This window comes from Coregonus clupeaformis, chromosome 25, assembly GCF_020615455.1.
Source record: "Coregonus clupeaformis isolate EN_2021a chromosome 25, ASM2061545v1, whole genome shotgun sequence".
Classification (NCBI taxonomy): Eukaryota; Metazoa; Chordata; class Actinopteri; order Salmoniformes; family Salmonidae; genus Coregonus; species Coregonus clupeaformis.
This window is the reverse complement of record NC_059216.1, coordinates 22,777,387-22,802,498: the sequence shown is the minus strand read 5'-3', so window position 1 is coordinate 22,802,498 and position 25,112 is coordinate 22,777,387. Positions and strand designations below refer to the sequence as shown.

At 38.2% G+C, this 25,112-nt stretch overlaps 33 non-coding genes across 33 annotated transcripts; all 33 read right to left on the bottom strand.

Annotated features, from left to right (window-relative positions):
- Window positions 1–96: 96 nt before the first annotated feature.
- Window positions 97–169, bottom strand: trnar-ucg. The gene has a single exon. It is a non-coding gene; the product is annotated as a tRNA-Arg (tRNA).
- A 1,017-nt stretch (window positions 170–1,186) lies between these two features.
- trnar-ucg lies at window positions 1,187–1,259 on the bottom strand. Its single transcript has one exon. It is a non-coding gene; the product is annotated as a tRNA-Arg (tRNA).
- A 1,018-nt stretch (window positions 1,260–2,277) lies between these two features.
- On the bottom strand, window positions 2,278–2,350 carry trnar-ucg. The gene has a single exon. It is a non-coding gene; the product is annotated as a tRNA-Arg (tRNA).
- Window positions 2,351–2,822: 472 nt separating this feature from the next.
- Window positions 2,823–2,895, bottom strand: trnaq-uug. Its single transcript has one exon. It is a non-coding gene; the product is annotated as a tRNA-Arg (tRNA).
- Window positions 2,896–3,913: 1,018 nt separating this feature from the next.
- trnar-ucg lies at window positions 3,914–3,986 on the bottom strand. The gene has a single exon. It is a non-coding gene; the product is annotated as a tRNA-Arg (tRNA).
- A 1,563-nt stretch (window positions 3,987–5,549) lies between these two features.
- On the bottom strand, window positions 5,550–5,622 carry trnar-ucg. Its single transcript has one exon. It is a non-coding gene; the product is annotated as a tRNA-Arg (tRNA).
- A 1,017-nt stretch (window positions 5,623–6,639) lies between these two features.
- On the bottom strand, window positions 6,640–6,712 carry trnar-ucg. The gene has a single exon. It is a non-coding gene; the product is annotated as a tRNA-Arg (tRNA).
- A 472-nt stretch (window positions 6,713–7,184) lies between these two features.
- On the bottom strand, window positions 7,185–7,257 carry trnar-ucg. The gene has a single exon. It is a non-coding gene; the product is annotated as a tRNA-Arg (tRNA).
- Window positions 7,258–9,362: 2,105 nt separating this feature from the next.
- On the bottom strand, window positions 9,363–9,435 carry trnar-ucg. Its single transcript has one exon. It is a non-coding gene; the product is annotated as a tRNA-Arg (tRNA).
- Window positions 9,436–9,907: 472 nt separating this feature from the next.
- trnar-ucg lies at window positions 9,908–9,980 on the bottom strand. The gene has a single exon. It is a non-coding gene; the product is annotated as a tRNA-Arg (tRNA).
- Window positions 9,981–10,997: 1,017 nt separating this feature from the next.
- trnar-ucg lies at window positions 10,998–11,070 on the bottom strand. Its single transcript has one exon. It is a non-coding gene; the product is annotated as a tRNA-Arg (tRNA).
- Window positions 11,071–11,542: 472 nt separating this feature from the next.
- On the bottom strand, window positions 11,543–11,615 carry trnar-ucg. The gene has a single exon. It is a non-coding gene; the product is annotated as a tRNA-Arg (tRNA).
- Window positions 11,616–12,087: 472 nt separating this feature from the next.
- trnar-ucg lies at window positions 12,088–12,160 on the bottom strand. The gene has a single exon. It is a non-coding gene; the product is annotated as a tRNA-Arg (tRNA).
- A 472-nt stretch (window positions 12,161–12,632) lies between these two features.
- On the bottom strand, window positions 12,633–12,705 carry trnar-ucg. Its single transcript has one exon. It is a non-coding gene; the product is annotated as a tRNA-Arg (tRNA).
- A 472-nt stretch (window positions 12,706–13,177) lies between these two features.
- Window positions 13,178–13,250, bottom strand: trnar-ucg. The gene has a single exon. It is a non-coding gene; the product is annotated as a tRNA-Arg (tRNA).
- A 472-nt stretch (window positions 13,251–13,722) lies between these two features.
- On the bottom strand, window positions 13,723–13,804 carry trnar-ucg. Its single transcript has one exon. It is a non-coding gene; the product is annotated as a tRNA-Arg (tRNA).
- Window positions 13,805–14,812: 1,008 nt separating this feature from the next.
- On the bottom strand, window positions 14,813–14,885 carry trnaq-uug. Its single transcript has one exon. It is a non-coding gene; the product is annotated as a tRNA-Gln (tRNA).
- Window positions 14,886–15,357: 472 nt separating this feature from the next.
- trnar-ucg lies at window positions 15,358–15,439 on the bottom strand. The gene has a single exon. It is a non-coding gene; the product is annotated as a tRNA-Arg (tRNA).
- Window positions 15,440–15,902: 463 nt separating this feature from the next.
- On the bottom strand, window positions 15,903–15,975 carry trnar-ucg. Its single transcript has one exon. It is a non-coding gene; the product is annotated as a tRNA-Arg (tRNA).
- Window positions 15,976–16,992: 1,017 nt separating this feature from the next.
- Window positions 16,993–17,065, bottom strand: trnar-ucg. The gene has a single exon. It is a non-coding gene; the product is annotated as a tRNA-Arg (tRNA).
- A 472-nt stretch (window positions 17,066–17,537) lies between these two features.
- trnar-ucg lies at window positions 17,538–17,610 on the bottom strand. Its single transcript has one exon. It is a non-coding gene; the product is annotated as a tRNA-Arg (tRNA).
- Window positions 17,611–18,082: 472 nt separating this feature from the next.
- Window positions 18,083–18,155, bottom strand: trnar-ucg. Its single transcript has one exon. It is a non-coding gene; the product is annotated as a tRNA-Arg (tRNA).
- A 1,017-nt stretch (window positions 18,156–19,172) lies between these two features.
- On the bottom strand, window positions 19,173–19,245 carry trnar-ucg. The gene has a single exon. It is a non-coding gene; the product is annotated as a tRNA-Arg (tRNA).
- Window positions 19,246–19,717: 472 nt separating this feature from the next.
- On the bottom strand, window positions 19,718–19,790 carry trnar-ucg. The gene has a single exon. It is a non-coding gene; the product is annotated as a tRNA-Arg (tRNA).
- Window positions 19,791–20,265: 475 nt separating this feature from the next.
- Window positions 20,266–20,338, bottom strand: trnar-ucg. The gene has a single exon. It is a non-coding gene; the product is annotated as a tRNA-Arg (tRNA).
- A 471-nt stretch (window positions 20,339–20,809) lies between these two features.
- trnar-ucg lies at window positions 20,810–20,882 on the bottom strand. Its single transcript has one exon. It is a non-coding gene; the product is annotated as a tRNA-Arg (tRNA).
- Window positions 20,883–21,354: 472 nt separating this feature from the next.
- Window positions 21,355–21,428, bottom strand: trnar-ucg. Its single transcript has one exon. It is a non-coding gene; the product is annotated as a tRNA-Arg (tRNA).
- Window positions 21,429–21,900: 472 nt separating this feature from the next.
- On the bottom strand, window positions 21,901–21,973 carry trnar-ucg. Its single transcript has one exon. It is a non-coding gene; the product is annotated as a tRNA-Arg (tRNA).
- Window positions 21,974–22,445: 472 nt separating this feature from the next.
- trnar-ucg lies at window positions 22,446–22,518 on the bottom strand. The gene has a single exon. It is a non-coding gene; the product is annotated as a tRNA-Arg (tRNA).
- A 472-nt stretch (window positions 22,519–22,990) lies between these two features.
- On the bottom strand, window positions 22,991–23,063 carry trnar-ucg. Its single transcript has one exon. It is a non-coding gene; the product is annotated as a tRNA-Arg (tRNA).
- A 473-nt stretch (window positions 23,064–23,536) lies between these two features.
- Window positions 23,537–23,609, bottom strand: trnaq-uug. The gene has a single exon. It is a non-coding gene; the product is annotated as a tRNA-Arg (tRNA).
- A 472-nt stretch (window positions 23,610–24,081) lies between these two features.
- trnar-ucg lies at window positions 24,082–24,154 on the bottom strand. Its single transcript has one exon. It is a non-coding gene; the product is annotated as a tRNA-Arg (tRNA).
- A 472-nt stretch (window positions 24,155–24,626) lies between these two features.
- trnar-ucg lies at window positions 24,627–24,699 on the bottom strand. Its single transcript has one exon. It is a non-coding gene; the product is annotated as a tRNA-Arg (tRNA).
- Between the last annotated feature and the right edge of the window lie 413 nt (window positions 24,700–25,112).

The following is a 25,112-nucleotide window of genomic DNA, read 5'->3' as shown; positions in this document are numbered from 1 at the left end:
TATATAACAATGTCCTAGCTTTTCATGCAACAAGAGCAGTCTCTTATTTAGGGACATTGGGAACATGTCCAAATGAGCATAGCTGTTGAAACTAAATGACAGCGAAGGGACTCGAACCCTCAAACTTCTGATTCGAAGTCAGACGCCTTATCCATTAGGCCACGCAGTCTGTTCTACCAAGTCCTATAAAACATTGTATAACCTTTGCTGTACAACAATAGACGTAGCGAAATTGGGAACCTTTTAAAATGAGGAAAGCTAGTCATATTGAACAATTACAAAGAGACATTATCCCTCAACCTTCTTTCTTGAAGTCAGACGCCTTATCCATTATGCCACGCAGTCTGTATTAATAAACCTCCATAACAATGTTCTTCCTTTTCCAGGCAACAAGAGATATATCGTATGTAGGGAAATTGGAAACCTATCTAAATGAGGAAAGCTAAGGATATTTAACAACTACGAAAGGGACTTTATATCTCAATCTTGTGAAGCAGAATCAGAAGCAATATTTCTCAAGCCTCGCAGTCTGAGATTATTAAAGCTATATAACAATGTCCTAGCTTTTCATGCAACAAGAGCAGTCTCTTATTTAGGGACATTGGGAACATGTCCAAATGAGCATAGCTGTTGAAACTAAATGACAGCGAAGGGACTCGAACCCTCAAACTTCTGATTCGACGTCAGAAGCCTTATCCATTAGGCCACGCAGTCTGTTCTACCAAGTCCTATAAAACATTGTATAACCTTTGCTGTACAACAATAGACGTAGCGAAATTGGGAACCTTTTAAAATGAGGAAAGCTAGTCATATTGAACAATTACAAAGAGACATTATCCCTCAACCTTCTTTCTTGAAGTCAGACGCCTTATCCATTATGCCACGCAGTCTGTATTAATAAACCTCCATAACAATGTTCTTCCTTTTCCAGGCAACAAGAGATATATCGTATGTAGGGAAATTGGAAACCTATCTAAATGAGGAAAGCTAAGGATATTTAACAACTACGAAAGGGACTTTATATCTCAATCTTGTGAAGCAGAATCAGAAGCAATATTTCTCAAGCCTCGCAGTCTGAGATTATTAAAGCTATATAACAATGTCCTAGCTTTTCATGCAACAAGAGCAGTCTCTTATTTAGGGACATTGGGAACATGTCCAAATGAGCATAGCTGTTGAAACTAAATGACAGCGAAGGGACTCGAACCCTCAATCTTCTGATTCGAAGTCAGACGCCTTATCCATTAGGCCACGCAGTCTGTTCTACCAAGTCCTATAAAATATTGTATAACCTTTGCTGTACAACAATAGACGTAGCGAAATTGGGAACCTTTTTCAAATGAGGAAAGCTAGTCATATTGAACAATTACAAAGAGACATTATCCCTCAACCTTCTTTCTTGAAGTCAGACGCCTTATCCATCATGCCACGCAGTCTGTATTAATAAACCTCCATAACAATGTTCTTCCTTTTCCAGGCAACAAGAGATATATCGTATGTAGGGAAATTGGAAACCTATCTAAATGAGGAAAGCTAAGGATATTTAACAACTACGAAAGGGACTTTATATCTCAATCTTGTGAAGCAGAATCAGAAGCAATATTTCTCAAGCCTCGCAGTCTGAGATTATTAAAGCTATATAACAATGTCCTAGCTTTTCATGCAACAAGAGCAGTCTCTTATTTAGGGACATTGGGAACATGTCCAAATGAGCTTAGCTGTTGAAACTAAATGACAGCGAAGGGACTCGAACCCTCAAACTTCTGATTCGACATCAGAAGCCTTATCCATTAGGCCACACAGTCTGTTCTACCAAGTCCTATAAAACATTGTATAACCTTTGCTGTACAACAATAGACGTAGCGAAATTGGGAACCTTTTAAAATGAGGAAAGCTAGTCATATTGAACAATTACAAAGAGACATTATCCCTCAACCTTCTTTCTTGAAGTCAGACGCCTTATCCATTATGCCACGCAGTCTGTATTAATAAACCTCCATAACAATGTTCTTCCTTTTCCAGGCAACAAGAGATATATCGTATGTAGGGAAATTGGAAAGCTATCTAAATGAGGAAAGCTAAGGATATTTAACAACTACGAAAGGGACTTTATATCTCAATCTTGTGAAGCAGAATCAGAAGCAATATTTCTCAAGCCTCGCAGTCTGAGATTATTAAAGCTATATAACAATGTCCTAGCTTTTCACGCAACAAGAGCAGTCTCTTATTTAGGGACATTGAGAACATGTCCAAATGAGCATAGCTGTTGAAACTAAATGACAGCGAAGGGACTCGAACCCTCAATCTTCTGATTCGAAGTCAGACGCCTTATCCATTAGGCCACGCAGTCTGTTCTACCAAGTCCTATAAAACATTGTATAACCTTTGCTGTACAACAATAGACGTAGCGAAATTGGGAACCTTTTAAAATGAGGAAAGCTAGTCATATTGAACAATTACAAAGAGACATTATCCCTCAACCTTCTTTCTTGAAGTCAGACGCCTTATCCATTATGCCACGCAGTCTGTATTAATAAACCTCCATAACAATGTTCTTCCTTTTCCAGGCAACAAGAGATATATCGTATGTAGGGAAATTGGAAACCTATCTAAATGAGGAAAGCTAAGGATATTTAACAACTACGAAAGGGACTTTATATCTCAATCTTGTGAAGCAGAATCAGAAGCAATATTTCTCAAGCCTCGCAGTCTGAGATTATTAAAGCTATATAACAATGTCCTAGCTTTTCACGCAACAAGAGCAGTCTCTTATTTAGGGACATTGGGAACATGTCCAAATGAGCATAGCTGTTGAAACTAAATGACAGCGAAGGGACTCGAACCCTCAATCTTCTGATTCGAAGTCAGACGCCTTATCCATTAGGCCACGCAGTCTGTTCTACCAAGTCCTATAAAACATTGTATAACCTTTGCTGTACAACAATAGACGTAGCGAAATTGGGAACCTTTTAAAATGAGGAAAGCTAGTCATATTGAACAATTACAAAGAGACATTATCCCTCAACCTTCTTTTCTTGAAGTCAGACGCCTTATCCATTATGCCACGCAGTCTGTATTAATAAACCTCCATAACAATGTTCTTCCTTTTCCAGGCAACAAGAGATATATCGTATGTAGGGAAATTGGAAACCTATCTAAATGAGGAAAGCTAAGGATATTTAACAACTACGAAAGGGACTTTATATCTCAATCTTGTGAAGCAGAATCAGAAGCAATATTTCTCAAGACTCGCAGTCTGAGATTATTAAAGCTATATAACAATGTCCTAGCTTTTCATGCAACAAGAGCAGTCTCTTATTTAGGGACATTGGGAACATGTCCAAATGAGCATAGCTGTTGAAACTAAATGACAGCGAAGGGACTCGAACCCTCAAACTTCTGATTCGACGTCAGAAGCCTTATCCATTAGGCCACGCAGTCTGTTCTACCAAGTCCTATAAAACATTGTATAACCTTTGCTGTACAACAATAGACGTAGCGAAATTGGGAACCTTTTAAAATGAGGAAAGCTAGTCATATTGAACAATTACAAAGAGACATTATCCCTCAACCTTCTTTCTTGAAGTCAGACGCCTTATCCATTATGCCACGCAGTCTGTATTAATAAACCTCCATAACAATGTTCTTCCTTTTCCAGGCAACAAGAGATATATCGTATGTAGGGAAATTGGAAACCTATCTAAATGAGGAAAGCTAAGGATATTTAACAACTACGAAAGGGACTTTATATCTCAATCTTGTGAAGCAGAATCAGAAGCAATATTTCTCAAGCCTCGCAGTCTGAGATTATTAAAGCTATATAACAATGTCCTAGCTTTTCATGCAACAAGAGCAGTCTCTTATTTAGGGACATTGGGAACATGTCCAAATGAGCATAGCTGTTGAAACTAAATGACAGCGAAGGGACTCGAACCCTCAATCTTCTGATTCGAAGTCAGACGCCTTATCCATTAGGCCACGCAGTCTGTTCTACCAAGTCCTATAAAACATTGTATAACCTTTGCTGTACAACAATAGACGTAGCGAAATTGGGAACCTTTTAAAATGAGGAAAGCTAGTCATATTGAACAATTACAAAGAGACATTATCCCTCAACCTTCTTTCTTGAAGTCAGACGCCTTATCCATTATGCCACGCAGTCTGTATTAATAAACCTCCATAACAATGTTCTTCCTTTTCCAGGCAACAAGAGATATATCGTATGTAGGGAAATTGGAAAGCTATCTAAATGAGGAAAGCTAAGGATATTTAACAACTACGAAAGGGACTTTATATCTCAATCTTGTGAAGCAGAATCAGAAGCAATATTTCTCAAGCCTCGCAGTCTGAGATTATTAAAGCTATATAACAATGTCCTAGCTTTTCATGCAACAAGAGCAGTCTCTTATTTAGGGACATTGGGAACATGTCCAAATGAGCATAGCTGTTGAAACTAAATGACAGCGAAGGGACTCGGAACCCTCAAACTTCTGATTCGACGTCAGAAGCCTTATCCATTAGGCCACGCAGTCTGTTCTACCAAGTCCTATAAAACATTGTATAACCTTTGCTGTACAACAATAGACGTAGCGAAATTGGGAACCTTTTAAAATGAGGAAAGCTAGTCATATTGAACAATTACAAAGAGACATTATCCCTCAACCTTCTTTCTTGAAGTCAGACGCCTTATCCATTATGCCACGCAGTCTGTATTAATAAACCTCCATAACAATGTTCTTCCTTTTCCAGGCAACAAGAGATATATCGTATGTAGGGAAATTGGAAACCTATCTAAATGAGGAAAGCTAAGGATATTTAACAACTACGAAAGGGACTTTATATCTCAATCTTGTGAAGCAGAATCAGAAGCAATATTTCTCAAGACTCGCAGTCTGAGATTATTAAAGCTATATAACAATGTCCTAGCTTTTCACGCAACAAGAGCAGTCTCTTATTTAGGGACATTGAGAACATGTCCAAATGAGCATAGCTGTTGAAACTAAATGACAGCGAAGGGACTCGAACCCTCAAACTTCTGATTCGACGTCAGAAGCCTTATCCATTAGGCCACGCAGTCTGTTCTACCAAGTCCTATAAAACATTGTATAACCTTTGCTGTACAACAATAGACGTAGCGAAATTGGGAACCTTTTAAAATGAGGAAAGCTAGTCATATTGAACAATTACAAAGAGACATTATCCCTCAACCTTCTTTCTTGAAGTCAGACGCCTTATCCATTATGCCACGCAGTCTGTATTAATAAACCTCCATAACAATGTTCTTCCTTTTCCAGGCAACAAGAGATATATCGTATGTAGGGAAATTGGAAACCTATCTAAATGAGGAAAGCTAAGGATATTTAACAACTACGAAAGGGACTTTATATCTCAATCTTGTGAAGCAGAATCAGAAGCAATATTTCTCAAGCCTCGCAGTCTGAGATTATTAAAGCTATATAACAATGTCCTAGCTTTTCATGCAACAAGAGCAGTCTCTTATTTAGGGACATTGGGAACATGTCCAAATGAGCATAGCTGTTGAAACTAAATGACAGCGAAGGGACTCAAACCCTCAATCTTCTGATTCGAAGTCAGACGCCTTATCCATTAGGCCACGCAGTCTGTTCTACCAAGTCCTATAAAACATTGTATAACCTTTGCTGTACAACAATAGACGTAGCGAAATTGGGAACCTTTTAAAATGAGGAAAGCTAGTCATATTGAACAATTACAAAGAGACATTATCCCTCAACCTTCTTTCTTGAAGTCAGACGCCTTATCCATTATGCCACGCAGTCTGTATTAATAAACCTCCATAACAATGTTCTTCCTTTTCCAGGCAACAAGAGATATATCGTATGTAGGGAAATTGGAAAGCTATCTAAATGAGGAAAGCTAAGGATATTTAACAACTACGAAAGGGACTTTATATCTCAATCTTGTGAAGCAGAATCAGAAGCAATATTTCTCAAGACTCGCAGTCTGAGATTATTAAAGCTATATAACAATGTCCTAGCTTTTCATGCAACAAGAGCAGTCTCTTATTTAGGGACATTGGGAACATGTCCAAATGAGCTTAGCTGTTGAAACTAAATGACAGCGAAGGGACTCGAACCCTCAAACTTCTGATTCGACGTCAGAAGCCTTATCCATTAGTCCACGCAGTCTGTTCAACCTAGTCCTATAAAACATTGTATAACCTTTGCTGTACAACAATAGACGTAGCGAAATTGGGAACCTTTTAAAATGAGGAAAGCTAGTCATATTGAACAATTACAAAGAGACATTATCCCTCAACCTTCTTTCTTGAAGTCAGACGCCTTATCCATTATGCCACGCAGTCTGTATTAATAAACCTCCATAACAATGTTCTTCCTTTTCCAGGCAACAAGAGATATATCGTATGTAGGGAAATTGGAAAGCTATCTAAATGAGGAAAGCTAAGGATATTTAACAACTACGAAAGGGACTTTATATCTCAATCTTGTGAAGCAGAATCAGAAGCAATATTTCTCAAGCCTCGCAGTCTGAGATTATTAAAGCTATATAACAATGTCCTAGCTTTTCATGCAACAAGAGCAGTCTCTTATTTAGGGACATTGGGAACATGTCCAAATGAGCATAGCTGTTGAAACTAAATGACAGCGAAGGGACTCGAACCCTCAAACTTCTGATTCGAAGTCAGACGCCTTATCCATTAGGCCACGCAGTCTGTTCTACCAAGTCCTATAAAACATTGTATAACCTTTGCTGTACAACAATAGACGTAGCGAAATTGGGAACCTTTTAAAATGAGGAAAGCTAGTCATATTGAACAATTACAAAGAGACATTATCCCTCAACCTTCTTTCTTGAAGTCAGACGCCTTATCCATTATGCCACGCAGTCTGTATTAATAAACCTCCATAACAATGTTCTTCCTTTTCCAGGCAACAAGAGATATATCGTATGTAGGGAAATTGGAAAGCTATCTAAATGAGGAAAGCTAAGGATATTTAACAACTACGAAAGGGACTTTATATCTCAATCTTGTGAAGCAGAATCAGAAGCAATATTTCTCAAGCCTCGCAGTCTGAGATTATTAAAGCTATATAACAATGTCCTAGCTTTTCACGCAACAAGAGCAGTCTCTTATTTAGGGACATTGGGAACATGTCCAAATGAGCATAGCTGTTGAAACTAAATGACAGCGAAGGGACTCGAACCCTCAATCTTCTGATTCGAAGTCAGACGCCTTATCCATTAGGCCACGCAGTCTGTTCTACCAAGTCCTATAAAACATTGTATAACCTTTGCTGTACAACAATAGACGTAGCGAAATTGGGAACCTTTTAAAATGAGGAAAGCTAGTCATATTGAACAATTACAAAGAGACATTATCCCTCAACCTTCTTTCTTGAAGTCAGACGCCTTATCCATTATGCCACGCAGTCTGTATTAATAAACCTCCATAACAATGTTCTTCCTTTTCCAGGCAACAAGAGATATATCGTATGTAGGGAAATTGGAAACCTATCTAAATGAGGAAAGCTAAGGATATTTAACAACTACGAAAGGGACTTTATATCTCAATCTTGTGAAGCAGAATCAGAAGCAATATTTCTCAAGACTCGCAGTCTGAGATTATTAAAGCTATATAACAATGTCCTAGCTTTTCACGCAACAAGAGCAGTCTCTTATTTAGGGACATTGAGAACATGTCCAAATGAGCATAGCTGTTGAAACTAAATGACAGCGAAGGGACTCGAACCCTCAAACTTCTGATTCGACGTCAGAAGCCTTATCCATTAGGCCACGCAGTCTGTTCTACCAAGTCCTATAAAACATTGTATAACCTTTGCTGTACAACAATAGACGTAGCGAAATTGGGAACCTTTTAAAATGAGGAAAGCTAGTCATATTGAACAATTACAAAGAGACATTATCCCTCAACCTTCTTTCTTGAAGTCAGACGCCTTATCCATCATGCCACGCAGTCTGTATTAATAAACCTCCATAACAATGTTCTTCCTTTTCCAGGCAACAAGAGATATATCGTATGTAGGGAAATTGGAAACCTATCTAAATGAGGAAAGCTAAGGATATTTAACAACTACGAAAGGGACTTTATATCTCAATCTTGTGAAGCAGAATCAGAAGCAATATTTCTCAAGACTCGCAGTCTGAGATTATTAAAGCTATATAACAATGTCCTAGCTTTTCACGCAACAAGAGCAGTATCTTATTTGGGACATTGAGAACATGTCCAAATGAGCATAGCTGTTGAAACTAAATGACAGCGAAGGGACTCGAACCCTCAAAATTCTGATTCTACGTCAGAAGCCTTATCCATTAGGCCACGCAGTCTGGTCTACCAAGTCCTATAAAACATTGTATAACCTTTGCTGTACAACAATAGACGTAGCGAAATTGGGATCCTTTTAAAATGAGGAAAGCTAGTCATATTGAACAATTACAAAGAGACATTATCCCTCAACCTTCTTTCTTGAAGTCAGACGCCTTATCCATCATGCCACGCAGTCTGTATTAATAAACCTCCATAACAATGTTCTTCCTTTTCCAGGCAACAAGAGATATATCGTATGTAGGGAAATTGGAAACCTATCTAAATGAGGAAAGCTAAGGATATTTAACAACTACGAAAGGGACTTTATATCTCAATCTTGTGAAGCAGAATCAGAAGCAATATTTCTCAAGACTCGCAGTCTGAGATTATTAAAGCTATATAACAATGTCCTAGCTTTTCACGCAACAAGAGCAGTCTCTTATTTGGGACATTGAGAACATGTCCAAATGAGCATAGCTGTTGAAACTAAATGACAGCGAAGGGACTCGAACCCTCAAACTTCTGATTCGACGTCAGAAGCCTTATCCATTAGTCCACGCAGTCTGTTCAACCTAGTCCTATAAAACATTGTATAACCTTTGCTGTACAACAATAGACGTAGAGAAATTGGGAACCTTTTAAAATGAGGAAAGCTAGTCATATTGAACAATTACAAAGAGACATTATCCCTCAACCTTCTTTCTTGAAGTCAGACGCCTTATCCATTATGCCACGCAGTCTGTATTAATAAACCTCCATAACAATGTTCTTCCTTTTCCAGGCAACAAGAGATATATCGTATGTAGGGAAATTGGAAAGCTATCTAAATGAGGAAAGCTAAGGATATTTAACAACTACGAAAGGGACTTTATATCTCAATCTTGTGAAGCAGAATCAGAAGCAATATTTCTCAAGCCTCGCAGTCTGAGATTATTAAAGCTATATAACAATGTCCTAGCTTTTCACGCAACAAGAGCAGTCTCTTATTTAGGGACATTGAGAACATGTCCAAATGAGCATAGCTGTTGAAACTAAATGACAGCGAAGGGACTCAAACCCTCAATCTTCTGATTCGAAGTCAGACGCCTTATCCATTAGGCCACGCAGTCTGTTCTACCAAGTCCTATAAAATATTGTATAACCTTTGCTGTACAACAATAGACGTAGCGAAATTGGGAACCTTTTAAAATGAGGAAAGCTAGTCATATTGAACAATTACAAAGAGACATTATCCCTCAACCTTCTTTCTTGAAGTCAGACGCCTTATCCATTATGCCACGCAGTCTGTATTAATAAACCTCCATAACAATGTTCTTCCTTTTCCAGGCAACAAGAGATATATCGTATGTAGGGAAATTGGAAAGCTATCTAAATGAGGAAAGCTAAGGATATTTAACAACTACGAAAGGGACTTTATATCTCAATCTTGTGAAGCAGAAACAGAAGCAATATTTCTCAAGCCTCGCAGTCTGAGATTATTAAAGCTATATAACAATGTCCTAGCTTTTCACGCAACAAGAGCAGTCTCTTATTTAGGGACATTGAGAACATGTCCAAATGAGCTTAGCTGTTGAAACTAAATGACAGCGAAGGGACTTGAACCCTCAATCTTCTGATTCGAAGTCAGACGCCTTATCCATTAGGCCACGCAGTCTGTTCTACCAAGTCCTATAAAACATTGTATAACCTTTGCTGTACAACAATAGACGTAGCGAAATTGGGAACCTTTTAAAATGAGGAAAGCTAGTCATATTGAACAATTACAAAGAGACATTATCCCTCAACCTTCTTTCTTGAAGTCAGACGCCTTATCCATTATGCCACGCAGTCTGTATTAATAAACCTCCATAACAATGTTCTTCCTTTTCCAGGCAACAAGAGATATATCGTATGTAGGGAAATTGGAAAGCTATCTAAATGAGGAAAGCTAAGGATATTTAACAACTACGAAAGGGACTTTATATCTCAATCTTGTGAAGCAGAATCAGAAGCAATATTTCTCAAGACTCGCAGTCTGAGATTATTAAAGCTATATAACAATGTCCTAGCTTTTCACGCAACAAGAGCAGTCTCTTATTTAGGGACATTGAGAACATGTCCAAATGAGCATAGCTGTTGAAACTAAATGACAGCGAAGGGACTCGAACCCTCAAACTTCTGATTCGACGTCAGAAGCCTTATCCATTAGGCCACGCAGTCTGTTCTACCAAGTCCTATAAAACATTGTATAACCTTTGCTGTACAACAATAGACGTAGCGAAATTGGGAACCTTTTAAAATGAGGAAAGCTAGTCATATTGAACAATTACAAAGAGACATTATCCCTCAACCTTCTTTCTTGAAGTCAGACGCCTTATCCATTATGCCACGCAGTCTGTATTAATAAACCTCCATAACAATGTTCTTCCTTTTCCAGGCAACAAGAGATATATCGTATGTAGGGAAATTGGAAACCTATCTAAATGAGGAAAGCTAAGGATATTTAACAACTACGAAAGGGACTTTATATCTCAATCTTGTGAAGCAGAATCAGAAGCAATATTTCTCAAGCCTCGCAGTCTGAGATTATTAAAGCTATATAACAATGTCCTAGCTTTTCACGCAACAAGAGCAGTCTCTTATTTAGGGACATTGAGAACATGTCCAAATGAGCATAGCTGTTGAAACTAAATGACAGCGAAGGGACTCGAACCCTCAAACTTCTGATTCGAAGTCAGAAGCCTTATCCATTAGGCCACGCAGTCTGTTCTACCAAGTCCTATAAAACATTGTATAACCTTTGCTGTACAACAATAGACGTAGCGAAATTGGGAACCTTTTAAAATGAGGAAAGCTAGTCATATTGAACAATTACAAAGAGACATTATCCCTCAACCTTCTTTCTTGAAGTCAGACGCCTTATCCATTATGCCACGCAGTCTGTATTAATAAACCTCCATAACAATGTTCTTCCTTTTCCAGGCAACAAGAGATATATCGTATGTAGGGAAATTGGAAACCTATCTAAATGAGGAAAGCTAAGGATATTTAACAACTACGAAAGGGACTTTATATCTCAATCTTGTGAAGCAGAATCAGAAGCAATATTTCTCAAGCCTCGCAGTCTGAGATTATTAAAGCTATATAACAATGTCCTAGCTTTTCATGCAACAAGAGCAGTCTCTTATTTAGGGACATTGGGAACATGTCCAAATGAGCTTAGCTGTTGAAACTAAATGACAGCGAAGGGACTCGAACCCTCAATCTTCTGATTCGAAGTCAGACGCCTTATCCATTAGGCCACGCAGTCTGTTCTACCAAGTCCTATAAAACATTGTATAACCTTTGCTGTACAACAATAGACGTAGCGAAATTGGGAACCTTTTAAAATGAGGAAAGCTAGTCATATTGAACAATTACAAAGAGACATTATCCCTCAACCTTCTTTCTTGAAGTCAGACGCCTTATCCATTATGCCACGCAGTCTGTATTAATAAACCTCCATAACAATGTTCTTCCTTTTCCAGGCAACAAGAGATATATCGTATGTAGGGAAATTGGAAACCTATCTAAATGAGGAAAGCTAAGGATATTTAACAACTACGAAAGGGACTTTATATCTCAATCTTGTGAAGCAGAATCAGAAGCAATATTTCTCAAGACTCGCAGTCTGAGATTATTAAAGCTATATAACAATGTCCTAGCTTTTCACGCAACAAGAGCAGTCTCTTATTTAGGGACATTGAGAACATGTCCAAATGAGCATAGCTGTTGAAACTAAATGACAGCGAAGGGACTCGAACCCTCAATCTTCTGATTCGAAGTCAGAAGCCTTATCCATTAGGCCACGCAGTCTGTTCTACCAAGTCCTATAAAACATTGTATAACCTTTGCTGTACAACAATAGACGTAGCGAAATTGGGAACCTTTTAAAATGAGGAAAGCTAGTCATATTGAACAATTACAAAGAGACATTATCCCTCAACCTTCTTTCTTGAAGTCAGACGCCTTATCCATTATGCCACGCAGTCTGTATTAATAAACCTCCATAACAATGTTCTTCCTTTTCCAGGCAACAAGAGATATATCGTATGTAGGGAAATTGGAAACCTATCTAAATGAGGAAAGCTAAGGATATTTAACAACTACGAAAGGGACTTTATATCTCAATCTTGTGAAGCAGAATCAGAAGCAATATTTCTCAAGACTCGCAGTCTGAGATTATTAAAGCTATATAACAATGTCCTAGCTTTTCACGCAACAAGAGCAGTCTCTTATTTAGGGACATTGGGAACATGTCCAAATGAGCATAGCTGTTGAAACTAAATGACAGCGAAGGGACTCGAACCCTCAATCTTCTGATTCGAAGTCAGAAGCCTTATCCATTAGGCCACGCAGTCTGTTCTACCAAGTCCTATAAAACATTGTATAACCTTTGCTGTACAACAATAGACGTAGCGAAATTGGGAACCTTTTAAAATGAGGAAAGCTAGTCATATTGAACAATTACAAAGAGACATTATCCCTCAACCTTCTTTCTTGAAGTCAGACGCCTTATCCATTATGCCACGCAGTCTGTATTAATAAACCTCCATAACAATGTTCTTCCTTTTCCAGGCAACAAGAGATATATCGTATGTAGGGAAATTGGAAAGCTATCTAAATGAGGAAAGCTAAGGATATTTAACAACTACGAAAGGGACTTTATATCTCAATCTTGTGAAGCAGAATCAGAAGCAATATTTCTCAAGCCTCGCAGTCTGAGATTATTAAAGCTATATAACAATGTCCTAGCTTTTCATGCAACAAGAGCAGTCTCTTATTTAGGGACATTGGGAACATGTCCAAATGAGCATAGCTGTTGAAACTAAATGACAGCGAAGGGACTCGAACCCTCAATCTTCTGATTCGAAGTCAGACGCCTTATCCATTAGGCCACGCAGTCTGTTCTACCAAGTCCTATAAAACATTGTATAACCTTTGCTGTACAACAATAGACGTAGCGAAATTGGGAACCTTTTAAAATGAGGAAAGCTAGTCATATTGAACAATTACAAAGAGACATTATCCCTCAACCTTCTTTCTTGAAGTCAGACGCCTTATCCATTATGCCACGCAGTCTGTATTAATAAACCTCCATAACAATGTTCTTCCTTTTCCAGGCAACAAGAGATATATCGTATGTAGGGAAATTGGAAACCTATCTAAATGAGGAAAGCTAAGGATATTTAACAACTACGAAAGGGACTTTATATCTCAATCTTGTGAAGCAGAATCAGAAGCAATATTTCTCAAGACTCGCAGTCTGAGATTATTAAAGCTATATAACAATGTCCTAGCTTTTCACGCAACAAGAGCAGTCTCTTATTTAGGGACATTGGGAACATGTCCAAATGAGCTTAGCTGTTGAAACTAAATGATAGCGAAGGGACTCGAACCCTCAATCTTCTGATTCGAAGTCAGACGCCTTATCCATTAGGCCACGCAGTCTGTTCTACCAAGTCCTATAAAACATTGTATAACCTTTGCTGTACAACAATAGACGTAGCGAAATTGGGAACCTTTTAAAATGAGGAAAGCTAGTCATATTGAACAATTACAAAGAGACATTATCCCTCAACCTTCTTTCTTGAAGTCAGACGCCTTATCCATTATGCCACGCAGTCTGTATTAATAAACCTCCATAACAATGTTCTTCCTTTTCCAGGCAACAAGAGATATATCGTATGTAGGGAAATTGGAAACCTATCTAAATGAGGAAAGCTAAGGATATTTAACAACTACGAAAGGGACTTTATATCTCAATCTTGTGAAGCAGAATCAGAAGCAATATTTCTCAAGACTCGCAGTCTGAGATTATTAAAGCTATATAACAATGTCCTAGCTTTTCACGCAACAAGAGCAGTCTCTTATTTAGGGACATTGAGAACATGTCCAAATGAGCATAGCTGTTGAAACTAAATGACAGCGAAGGGACTCGAACCCTCAAACTTCTGATTCGACGTCAGAAGCCTTATCCATTAGGCCACGCAGTCTGTTCTACCAAGTCCTATAAAACATTGTATAACCTTTGCTGTACAACAATAGACGTAGCGAAATTGGGAACCTTTTAAAATGAGGAAAGCTAGTCATATTGAACAATTACAAAGAGACATTATCCCTCAACCTTCTTTCTTGAAGTCAGACGCCTTATCCATTATGCCACGCAGTCTGTATTAATAAACCTCCATAACAATGTTCTTCCTTTTCCAGGCAACAAGAGATATATCGTATGTAGGGAAATTGGAAACCTATCTAAATGAGGAAAGCTAAGGATATTTAACAACTACGAAAGGGACTTTATATCTCAATCTTGTGAAGCAGAATCAGAAGCAATATTTCTCAAGACTCGCAGTCTGAGATTATTAAAGCTATATAACAATGTCCTAGCTTTTCACGCAACAAGAGCAGTCTCTTATTTAGGGACATTGAGAACATGTCCAAATGAGCTTAGCTGTTGAAACTAAATGACAGCGAAGGGACTCGAACCCTCAATCTTCTGATTCAAAGTCAGAAGCCTTATCCATTAGGCCACGCAGTCTGTTCTACCAAGTCCTATAAAACATTGTATAACCTTTGCTGTACAACAATAGACGTAGCGAAATTGGGAACCTTTTAAAATGAGGAAAGCTAGTCATATTGAACAATTACAAAGAGACATTATCCCTCAACCTTCTTTCTTGAAGTCAGACGCCTTATCCATTATGCCACGCAGTCTGTATTAATAAACCTCCATAACAATGTTCTTCCTTTTCCAGGCAACAAGAGATATATCGTATGTAGGGAAATTGGAAACCTATCTAAATGAGGAAAGCTAAGGATATTTAACAACTACGAAAGGGACTTTATATCTCAATCTTGTGAAGCAGAATCAGAAGCAATATTTCTCAAGCCTCGCAGTCTGAGATTATTAAAGCTATATAACAATGTCCTAGCTTTTCATGCAACAAGAGCAGTCTCTTATTTAGGGACATTGGGAACATGTCCAAATGAGCTTAGCTGTTGAAACTAAATGATAGCGAAGGGACTCGAACCCTCAATCTTCTGATTCGAAGTCAGACGCCTTATCCATTAGGCCACGCAGTCTGTTCTACCAAGTCCTATAAAACATTGTATAACCTTTGCTGTACAACAATAGACGTAGCGAAATTGGGAACCTTTTAAAATGAGGAAAGCTAGTCATATTGAACAATTACAAAGAGACATTATCCCTCAACCTTCTTTCTTGAAGTCAGACGCCTTATCCATTATGCCACGCAGTCTGTATTAATAAACCTCCATAACAATGTTCTTCCTTTTCCAGGCAACAAGAGATATATCGTATGTAGGGAAATTGGAAACCTATCTAAATGAGGAAAGCTAAGGATATTTAACAACTACGAAAGGGACTTTATATCTCAATCTTGTGAAGCAGAATCAGAAGCAATATTTCTCAAGCCTCGCAGTCTGAGATTATTAAAGCTATATAACAATGTCCTAGCTTTTCACGCAACAAGAGCAGTCTCTTATTTAGGGACATTGGGAACATGTCCAAATGAGCTTAGCTGTTGAAACTAAATGACAGCGAAGGGACTCGAACCCTCAATCTTCTGATTCGAAGTCAGACGCCTTATCCATTAGGCCACGCAGTCTGTTCTACCAAGTCCTATAAAACATTGTATAACCTTTGCTGTACAACAATAGACGTAGCGAAATTGGGAACCTTTTAAAATGAGGAAAGCTAGTCATATTGAACAATTACAAAGAGACATTATCCCTCAACCTTCTTTCTTGAAGTCAGACGCCTTATCCATTATGCCACGCAGTCTGTATTAATAAACCTCCATAACAATGTTCTTCCTTTTCCAGGCAACAAGAGATATATCGTATGTAGGGAAATTGGAAACCTATCTAAATGAGGAAAGCTAAGGATATTTAACAACTACGAAAGGGACTTTATATCTCAATCTTGTGAAGCAGAATCAGAAGCAATATTTCTCAAGACTCGCAGTCTGAGATTATTAAAGCTATATAACAATGTCCTAGCTTTTCACGCAACAAGAGCAGTCTCTTATTTAGGGACATTGAGAACATGTCCAAATGAGCATAGCTGTTGAAACTAAATGACAGCGAAGGGACTCGAACCCTCAAACTTCTGATTCGACGTCAGAAGCCTTATCCATTAGGCCACGCAGTCTGTTCTACCAAGTCCTATAAAACATTGTATAACCTTTGCTGTACAACAATAGACGTAGCGAAATTGGGAACCTTTTAAAATGAGGAAAGCTAGTCATATTGAACAATTACAAAGAGACATTATCCCTCAACCTTCTTTCTTGAAGTCAGACGCCTTATCCATTATGCCACGCAGTCTGTATTAATAAACCTCCATAACAATGTTCTTCCTTTTCCAGGCAACAAGAGATATATCGTATGTAGGGAAATTGGAAACCTATCTAAATGAGGAAAGCTAAGGATATTTAACAACTACGAAAGGGACTTTATATCTCAATCTTGTGAAGCAGAATCAGAAGCAATATTTCTCAAGCCTCGCAGTCTGAGATTATTAAAGCTATATAACAATGTCCTAGCTTTTCATGCAACAAGAGCAGTCTCTTATTTAGGGACATTGAGAACATGTCCAAATGAGCATAGCTGTTGAAACTAAATGACAGCGAAGGGACTCGAACCCTCAATCTTCTGATTCGAAGTCAGATGCCTTATCCATTAGGCCACGCAGTCTGTTCTACCAAGTCCTATAAAACATTGTATAACCTTTGCTGTACAACAATAGACGTAGCGAAATTGGGAACCTTTTAAAATGAGGAAAGCTAGTCATATTGAACAATTACAAAGAGACATTATCCCTCAACCTTCTTTCTTGAAGTCAGACGCCTTATCCATTATGCCACGCAGTCTGTATTAATAAACCTCCATAACAATGTTCTTCCTTTTCCAGGCAACAAGAGATATATCGTATGTAGGGAAATTGGAAAGCTATCTAAATGAGGAAAGCTAAGGATATTTAACAACTACGAAAGGGACTTTATATCTCAATCTTGTGAAGCAGAATCAGAAGCAATATTTCTCAAGCCTCGCAGTCTGAGATTATTAAAGCTATATAACAATGTCCTAGCTTTTCATGCAACAAGAGCAGTCTCTTATTTAGGGACATTGAGAACATGTCCAAATGAGCTTAGCTGTTGAAACTAAATGACAGCGAAGGGACTCGAACCCTCAATCTTCTGATTCGAAGTCAGACGCCTTATCCATTAGGCCACGCAGTCTGTTCTACCAAGTCCTATAAAACATTGTATAACCTTTGCTGTACAACAATAGACGTAGCGAAATTGGGAACCTTTTAAAATGAGGAAAGCTAGTCATATTGAACAATTACAAAGAGACATTATCCCTCAACCTTCTTTCTTGAAGTCAGACGCCTTATCCATTATGCCACGCAGTCTGTATTAATAAACCTCCATAACAATGTTCTTCCTTTTCCAGGCAACAAGAGATATATCGTATGTAGGGAAATTGGAAACCTATCTAAATGAGGAAAGCTAAGGATATTTAACAACTACGAAAGGGACTTTATATCTCAATCTTGTGAAGCAGAATCAGAAGCAATATTTCTCAAGCCTCGCAGTCTGAGATTATTAAAGCTATATAACAATGTCCTAGCTTTTCACGCAACAAGAGCAGTCTCTTATTTAGGGACATTGGGAACATGTCCAAATGAGCATAGCTGTTGAAACTAAATGACAGCGAAGGGACTCGAACCCTCAATCTTCTGATTCGAAGTCAGACGCCTTATCCATTAGGCCACGCAGTCTGTTCTACCAAGTCCTATAAAACATTGTATAACCTTTGCTGTACAACAATAGACGTAGCGAAATTGGGAACCTTTTAAAATGAGGAAAGCTAGTCATATTGAACAATTACAAAGAGACATTATCCCTCAACCTTCTTTCTTGAAGTCAGACGCCTTATCCATTATGCCACGCAGTCTGTATTAATAAACCTCCATAACAATGTTCTTCCTTTTCCAGGCAACAAGAGATATATCGTATGTAGGGAAATTGGAAACCTATCTAAATGAGGAAAGCTAAGGATATTTAACAACTACGAAAGGGACTTTATATCTCAATCTTGTGAAGCAGAATCAGAAGCAATATTTCTCAAGCCTCGCAGTCTGAGATTATTAAAGCTATATAACAATGTCCTAGCTTTTCACGCAACAAGAGCAGTCTCTTATTTAGGGACATTGAGAACATGTCCAAATGAGCATAGCTGTTGAAACTAAATGACAGCGAAGGGACTCGAACCCTCAAACTTCTGATTCGACGTCAGAAGCCTTATCCATTAGGCCACGCAGTCTGTTCTACCAAGTCCTATAAAACATTGTATAACCTTTGCTGTACAACAATAGACGTAGCGAAATTGGGAACCTTTTAAAATGAGGAAAGCTAGTCATATTGAACAATTACAAAGAGACATTATCCCTCAACCTTCTTTCTTGAAGTCAGACGCCTTATCCATTATGCCACGCAGTCTGTATTAATAAACCTCCATAACAATGTTCTTCCTTTTCCAGGCAACAAGAGATATATCGTATGTAGGGAAATTGGAAAGCTATCTAAATGAGGAAAGCTAAGGATATTTAACAACTACGAAAGGGACTTTATATCTCAATCTTGTGAAGCAGAATCAGAAGCAATATTTCTCAAGCCTCGCAGTCTGAGATTATTAAAGCTATATAACAATGTCCTAGCTTTTCACGCAACAAGAGCAGTCTCTTATTTAGGGACATTGGGAACATGTCCAAATGAGCATAGCTGTTGAAACTAAATGACAGCGAAGGGACTCGAACCCTCAATCTTCTGATTCGAAGTCAGACGCCTTATCCATTAGGCCACGCAGTCTGTTCTACCAAGTCCTATAAAACATTGTATAACCTTTGCTGTACAACAATAGACGTAGCGAAATTGGGAACCTTTTAAAATGAGGAAAGCTAGTCATATTGAACAATTACAAAGAGACATTATCCCTCAACCTTCTTTCTTGAAGTCAGACGCCTTATCCATTATGCCACGCAGTCTGTATTAATAAACCTCCATAACAATGTTCTTCCTTTTCCAGGCAACAAGAGATATATCGTATGTAGGGAAATTGGAAAGCTATCTAAATGAGGAAAGCTAAGGATATTTAACAACTACGAAAGGGACTTTATATCTCAATCTTGTGAAGCAGAATCAGAAGCAATATTTCTCAAGCCTCGCAGTCTGAGATTATTAAAGCTATATAACAATGTCCTAGCTTTTCATGCAACAAGAGCAGTCTCTTATTTAGGGACATTGAGAACATGTCCAAATGAGCATAGCTGTTGAAACTAAATGACAGCGAAGGGACTCGAACCCTCAATCTTCTGATTCGAAGTCAGACGCCTTATCCATTAGGCCACGCAGTCTGTTCTACCAATTCCTATAAAACATTGTATAACCTTTGCTGTACAACAATAGACGTAGCGAAATTGGGAACCTTTTAAAAAAAAGAGGAAAGCTATTCATATTGAACAATTACAAAGAGACATTATCCCTCAACCTTCTTTCTTGAAGTCAGACGCCTTATCCATTATGCCACGCAGTCTGTATTAATAAACCTCCATAACAATGTTCTTCCTTTTCCAGGCAACAAGAGATATATCGTATGTAGGGAAATTGGAAACCTATCTAAATGAGGAAAGCTAAGGATATTTAACAACTACGAAAGGGACTTTATATCTCAATCTTGTGAAGCAGAAACAGAAGCAATATTTCTCAAGCCTCGCAGTCTGAGATTATTAAAGCTATATAACAATGTCCTAGCTTTTCACGCAACAAGAGCAGTCTCTTATTTAGGGACATTGGGAACATGTCCAAATGAGCATAGCTGTTGAAACTAAATGACAGCGAAGGGACTCGAACCCTCAATCTTCTGATTCGAAGTCAGACGCCTTATCCATTAGGCCACGCAGTCTGTTCTACCAAGTCCTATAAAACATTGTATAACCTTTGCTGTACAACAATAGACGTAGCGAAATTGGGAACCTTTAAAATGAGGAAAGCTAGTCATATTGAACAATTACAAAGAGACATTATCCCTCAACCTTCTTTCTTGAAGTCAGACGCCTTATCCATTATGCCACGCAGTCTGTATTAATAAACCTCCATAACAATGTTCTTCCTTTTCCAGGCAACAAGAGATATATCGTATGTAGGGAAATTGGAAACCTATCTAAATGAGGAAAGCTAAGGATATTTAACAACTACGAAAGGGACTTTATATCTCAATCTTGTGAAGCAGAATCAGAAGCAATATTTCTCAAGCCTCGCAGTCTGAGATTATTAAAGCTATATAACAATGTCCTAGCTTTTCACGCAACAAGAGCAGTCTCTTATTTAGGGACATTGGGAACATGTCCAAATGAGCATAGCTGTTGAAACTAAATGACAGCGAAGGGACTCGAACCCTCAATCTTCTGATTCGAAGTCAGACGCCTTATCCATTAGGCCACGCAGTCTGTTCTACCAAGTCCTATAAAACATTGTATAACCTTTGCTGTACAACAATAGACGTAGCGAAATTGGGAACCTTTTAAAATGAGGAAAGCTAGTCATATTGAACAATTACAAAGAGACATTATCCCTCAACCTTCTTTCTTGAAGTCAGACGCCTTATCCATTATGCCACGCAGTCTGTATTAATAAACCTCCATAACAATGTTCTTCCTTTTCCAGGCAACAAGAGATATATCGTATGTAGGGAAATTGGAAACCTATCTAAATGAGGAAAGCTAAGGATATTTAACAACTACGAAAGGGACTTTATATCTCAATCTTGTGAAGCAGAATCAGAAGCAATATTTCTCAAGCCTCGCAGTCTGAGATTATTAAAGCTATATAACAATGTCCTAGCTTTTCACGCAACAAGAGCAGTCTCTTATTTAGGGACATTGGGAACATGTCCAAATGAGCTTAGCTGTTGAAACTAAATGACAGCGAAGGGACTCGAACCCTCAATCTTCTGATTCGAAGTCAGACAGCCTTATCCATTAGGCCACGCAGTCTGTTCTACCAAGTCCTATAAAACATTGTATAACCTTTGCTGTACAACAATAGACGTAGCGAAATTGGGAACCTTTTAAAATGAGGAAAGCTAGTCATATTGAACAATTACAAAGAGACATTATCCCTCAACCTTCTTTCTTGAAGTCAGACGCCTTATCCATTATGCCACGCAGTCTGTATTAATAAACCTCCATAACAATGTTCTTCCTTTTCCAGGCAACAAGAGATATATCGTATGTAGGGAAATTGGAAACCTATCTAAATGAGGAAAGCTAAGGATATTTAACAACTACGAAAGGGACTTTATATCTCAATCTTGTGAAGCAGAATCAGAAGCAATATTTCTCAAGCCTCGCAGTCTGAGATTATTAAAGCTATATAACAATGTCCTAGCTTTTCATGCAACAAGAGCAGTCTCTTATTTAGGGACATTGAGAACATGTCCAAATGAGCTTAGCTGTTGAAACTAAATGACAGCGAAGGGACTCGAACCCTCAATCTTCTGATTCGAAGTCAGACGCCTTATCCATTAGGCCACGCAGTCTGTTCTACCAAGTCCTATAAAACATTGTATAACCTTTGCTGTACAACAATAGACGTAGCGAAATTGGGAACCTTTTAAAATGAGGAAAGCTAGTCATATTGAACAATTACAAAGAGACATTATCCCTCAACCTTCTTTCTTGAAGTCAGACGCCTTATCCATTATGCCACGCAGTCTGTATTAATAAACCTCCATAACAATGTTCTTCCTTTTCCAGGCAACAAGAGATATATCGTATGTAGGGAAATTGGAAACCTATCTAAATGAGGAAAGCTAAGGATATTTAACAACTACGAAAGGGACTTTATATCTCAATCTTGTGAAGCAGAATCAGAAGCAATATTTCTCAAGCCTCGCAGTCTGAGATTATTAAAGCTATATAACAATGTCCTAGCTTTTCACGCAACAAGAGCAGTCTCTTATTTAGGGACATTGAGAACATGTCCAAATGAGCATAGCTGTTGAAACTAAATGACAGCGAAGGGACTCGAACCCTCAATCTTCTGATTCGAAGTCAGACGCCTTATCCATTAGGCCACGCAGTCTGTTCTACCAAGTCCTATAAAACATTGTATAACCTTTGCTGTACAACAATAGACGTAGCGAAATTGGGAACCTTTTAAAATGAGGAAAGCTAGTCATATTGAACAATTACAAAGAGACATTATCCCTCAACCTTCTTTCTTGAAGTCAGACGCCTTATCCATTATGCCACGCAGTCTGTATTAATAAACCTCCATAACAATGTTCTTCCTTTTCCAGGCAACAAGAGATATATCGTATGTAGGGAAATTGGAAACCTATCTAAATGAGGAAAGCTAAGGATATTTAACAACTACGAAAGGGACTTTATATCTCAATCTTGTGAAGCAGAATCAGAAGCAATATTTCTCAAGCCTCGCAGTCTGAGATTATTAAAGCTATATAACAATGTCCTAGCTTTTCACGCAACAAGAGCAGTCTCTTATTTAGGGACATTGGGAACATGTCCAAATGAGCATAGCTGTTGAAACTAAATGACAGCGAAGGGACTCGAACCCTCAATCTTCTGATTCGAAGTCAGACGCCTTATCCATTAGGCCACGCAGTCTGTTCTACCAAGTCCTATAAAACATTGTATAACCTTTGCTGTACAACAATAGACGTAGCGAAATTGGGAACCTTTTAAAATGAGGAAAGCTAGTCATATTGAACAATTACAAAGAGACATTATCCCTCAACCTTCTTTCTTGAAGTCAGACGCCTTATCCATTATGCCACGCAGTCTGTATTAATAAACCTCCATAACAATGTTCTTCCTTTTCCAGGCAACAAGAGATATATCGTATGTAGGGAAATTGGAAAGCTATCTAAATGAGGAAAGCTAAGGATATTTAACAACTACGAAAGGGACTTTATATCTCAATCTTGTGAAGCAGAATCAGAAGCAATATTTCTCAAGCCTCGCAGTCTGAGATTATTAAAGCTATATAACAATGTCCTAGCTTTTCACGCAACAAGAGCAGTCTCTTATTTAGGGACATTGAGAACATGTCCAAATGAGCTATAGCTGTTGAAACTAAATGACAGCGAAGGGACTCGAACCCTCAAACTTCTGATTCGAAGTCAGACGCCTTATCCATTAGGCCACGCAGTCTGTTCTACCAAGTCCTATAAAACATTGTATAACCTTTGCTGTACAACAATAGACGTAGCGAAATTGGGAACCTTTTAAAATGAGGAAAGCTAGTCATATTGAACAATTACAAAGAGACATTATCCCTCAACCTTCTTTCTTGAAGTCAGACGCCTTATCCATTATGCCACGCAGTCTGTATTAATAAACCTCCATAACAATGTTCTTCCTTTTCCAGGCAACAAGAGATATATCGTATGTAGGGAAATTGGAAAGCTATCTAAATGAGGAAAGCTAAGGATATTTAACAACTACGAAAGGGACTTTATATCTCAATCTTGTGAAGCAGAATCAGAAGCAATATTTCTCAAGCCTCGCAGTCTGAGATTATTAAAGCTATATAACAATGTCCTAGCTTTTCACGCAACAAGAGCAGTCTCTTATTTAGGGACATTGAGAACATGTCCAAATGAGCATAGCTGTTGAAACTAAATGACAGCGAAGGGACTCGAACCCTCAAACTTCTGATTCGAAGTCAGACGCCTTATCCATTAGGCCACGCAGTCTGTTCTACCAAGTCCTATAAAACATTGTATAACCTTTGCTGTACAACAATAGACGTAGCGAAATTGGGAACCTTTTAAAATGAGGAAAGCTAGTCATATTGAACAATTACAAAGAGACATTATCCCTCAACCTTCTTTCTTGAAGTCAGACGCCTTATCCATTATGCCACGCAGTCTGTATTAATAAACCTCCATAACAATGTTCTTCCTTTTCCAGGCAACAAGAGATATATCGTATGTAGGGAAATTGGAAACCTATCTAAATGAGGAAAGCTAAGGATATTTAACAACTACGAAAGGGACTTTATATCTCAATCTTGTGAAGCAGAATCAGAAGCAATATTTCTCAAGCCTCGCAGTCTGAGATTATTAAAGCTATATAACAATGTCCTAGCTTTTCATGCAACAAGAGCAGTCTCTTATTTAGGGACATTGAGAACATGTCCAAATGAGCATAGCTGTTGAAACTAAATGACAGCGAAGGGACTCGAACCCTCAATCTTCTGATTCGAAGTCAGACGCCTTATCCATTAGGCCACGCAGTCTGTTCTACCAAGTCCTATAAAACATTGTATAACCTTTGCTGTACAACAATAGACGTAGCGAAATTGGGAACCTTTTTAAAATGAGGAAAGCTAGTCATATTGAACAATTACAAAGAGACATTATCCCTCAACCTTCTTTCTTGAAGTCAGACGCCTTATCCATTATGCCACGCAGTCTGTATTAATAAACCTCCATAACAATGTTCTTCCTTTTCCAGGCAACAAGAGATATATCGTATGTAGGGAAATTGGAAACCTATCTAAATGAGGAAAGCTAAGGATATTTAACAACTACGAAAGGGACTTTATATCTCAATCTTGTGAAGCAGAATCAGAAGCAATATTTCTCAAGCCTCGCGAGTCTGAGATTATTAAAGCTATATAACAATGTCCTAGCTTTTCATGCAACAAGA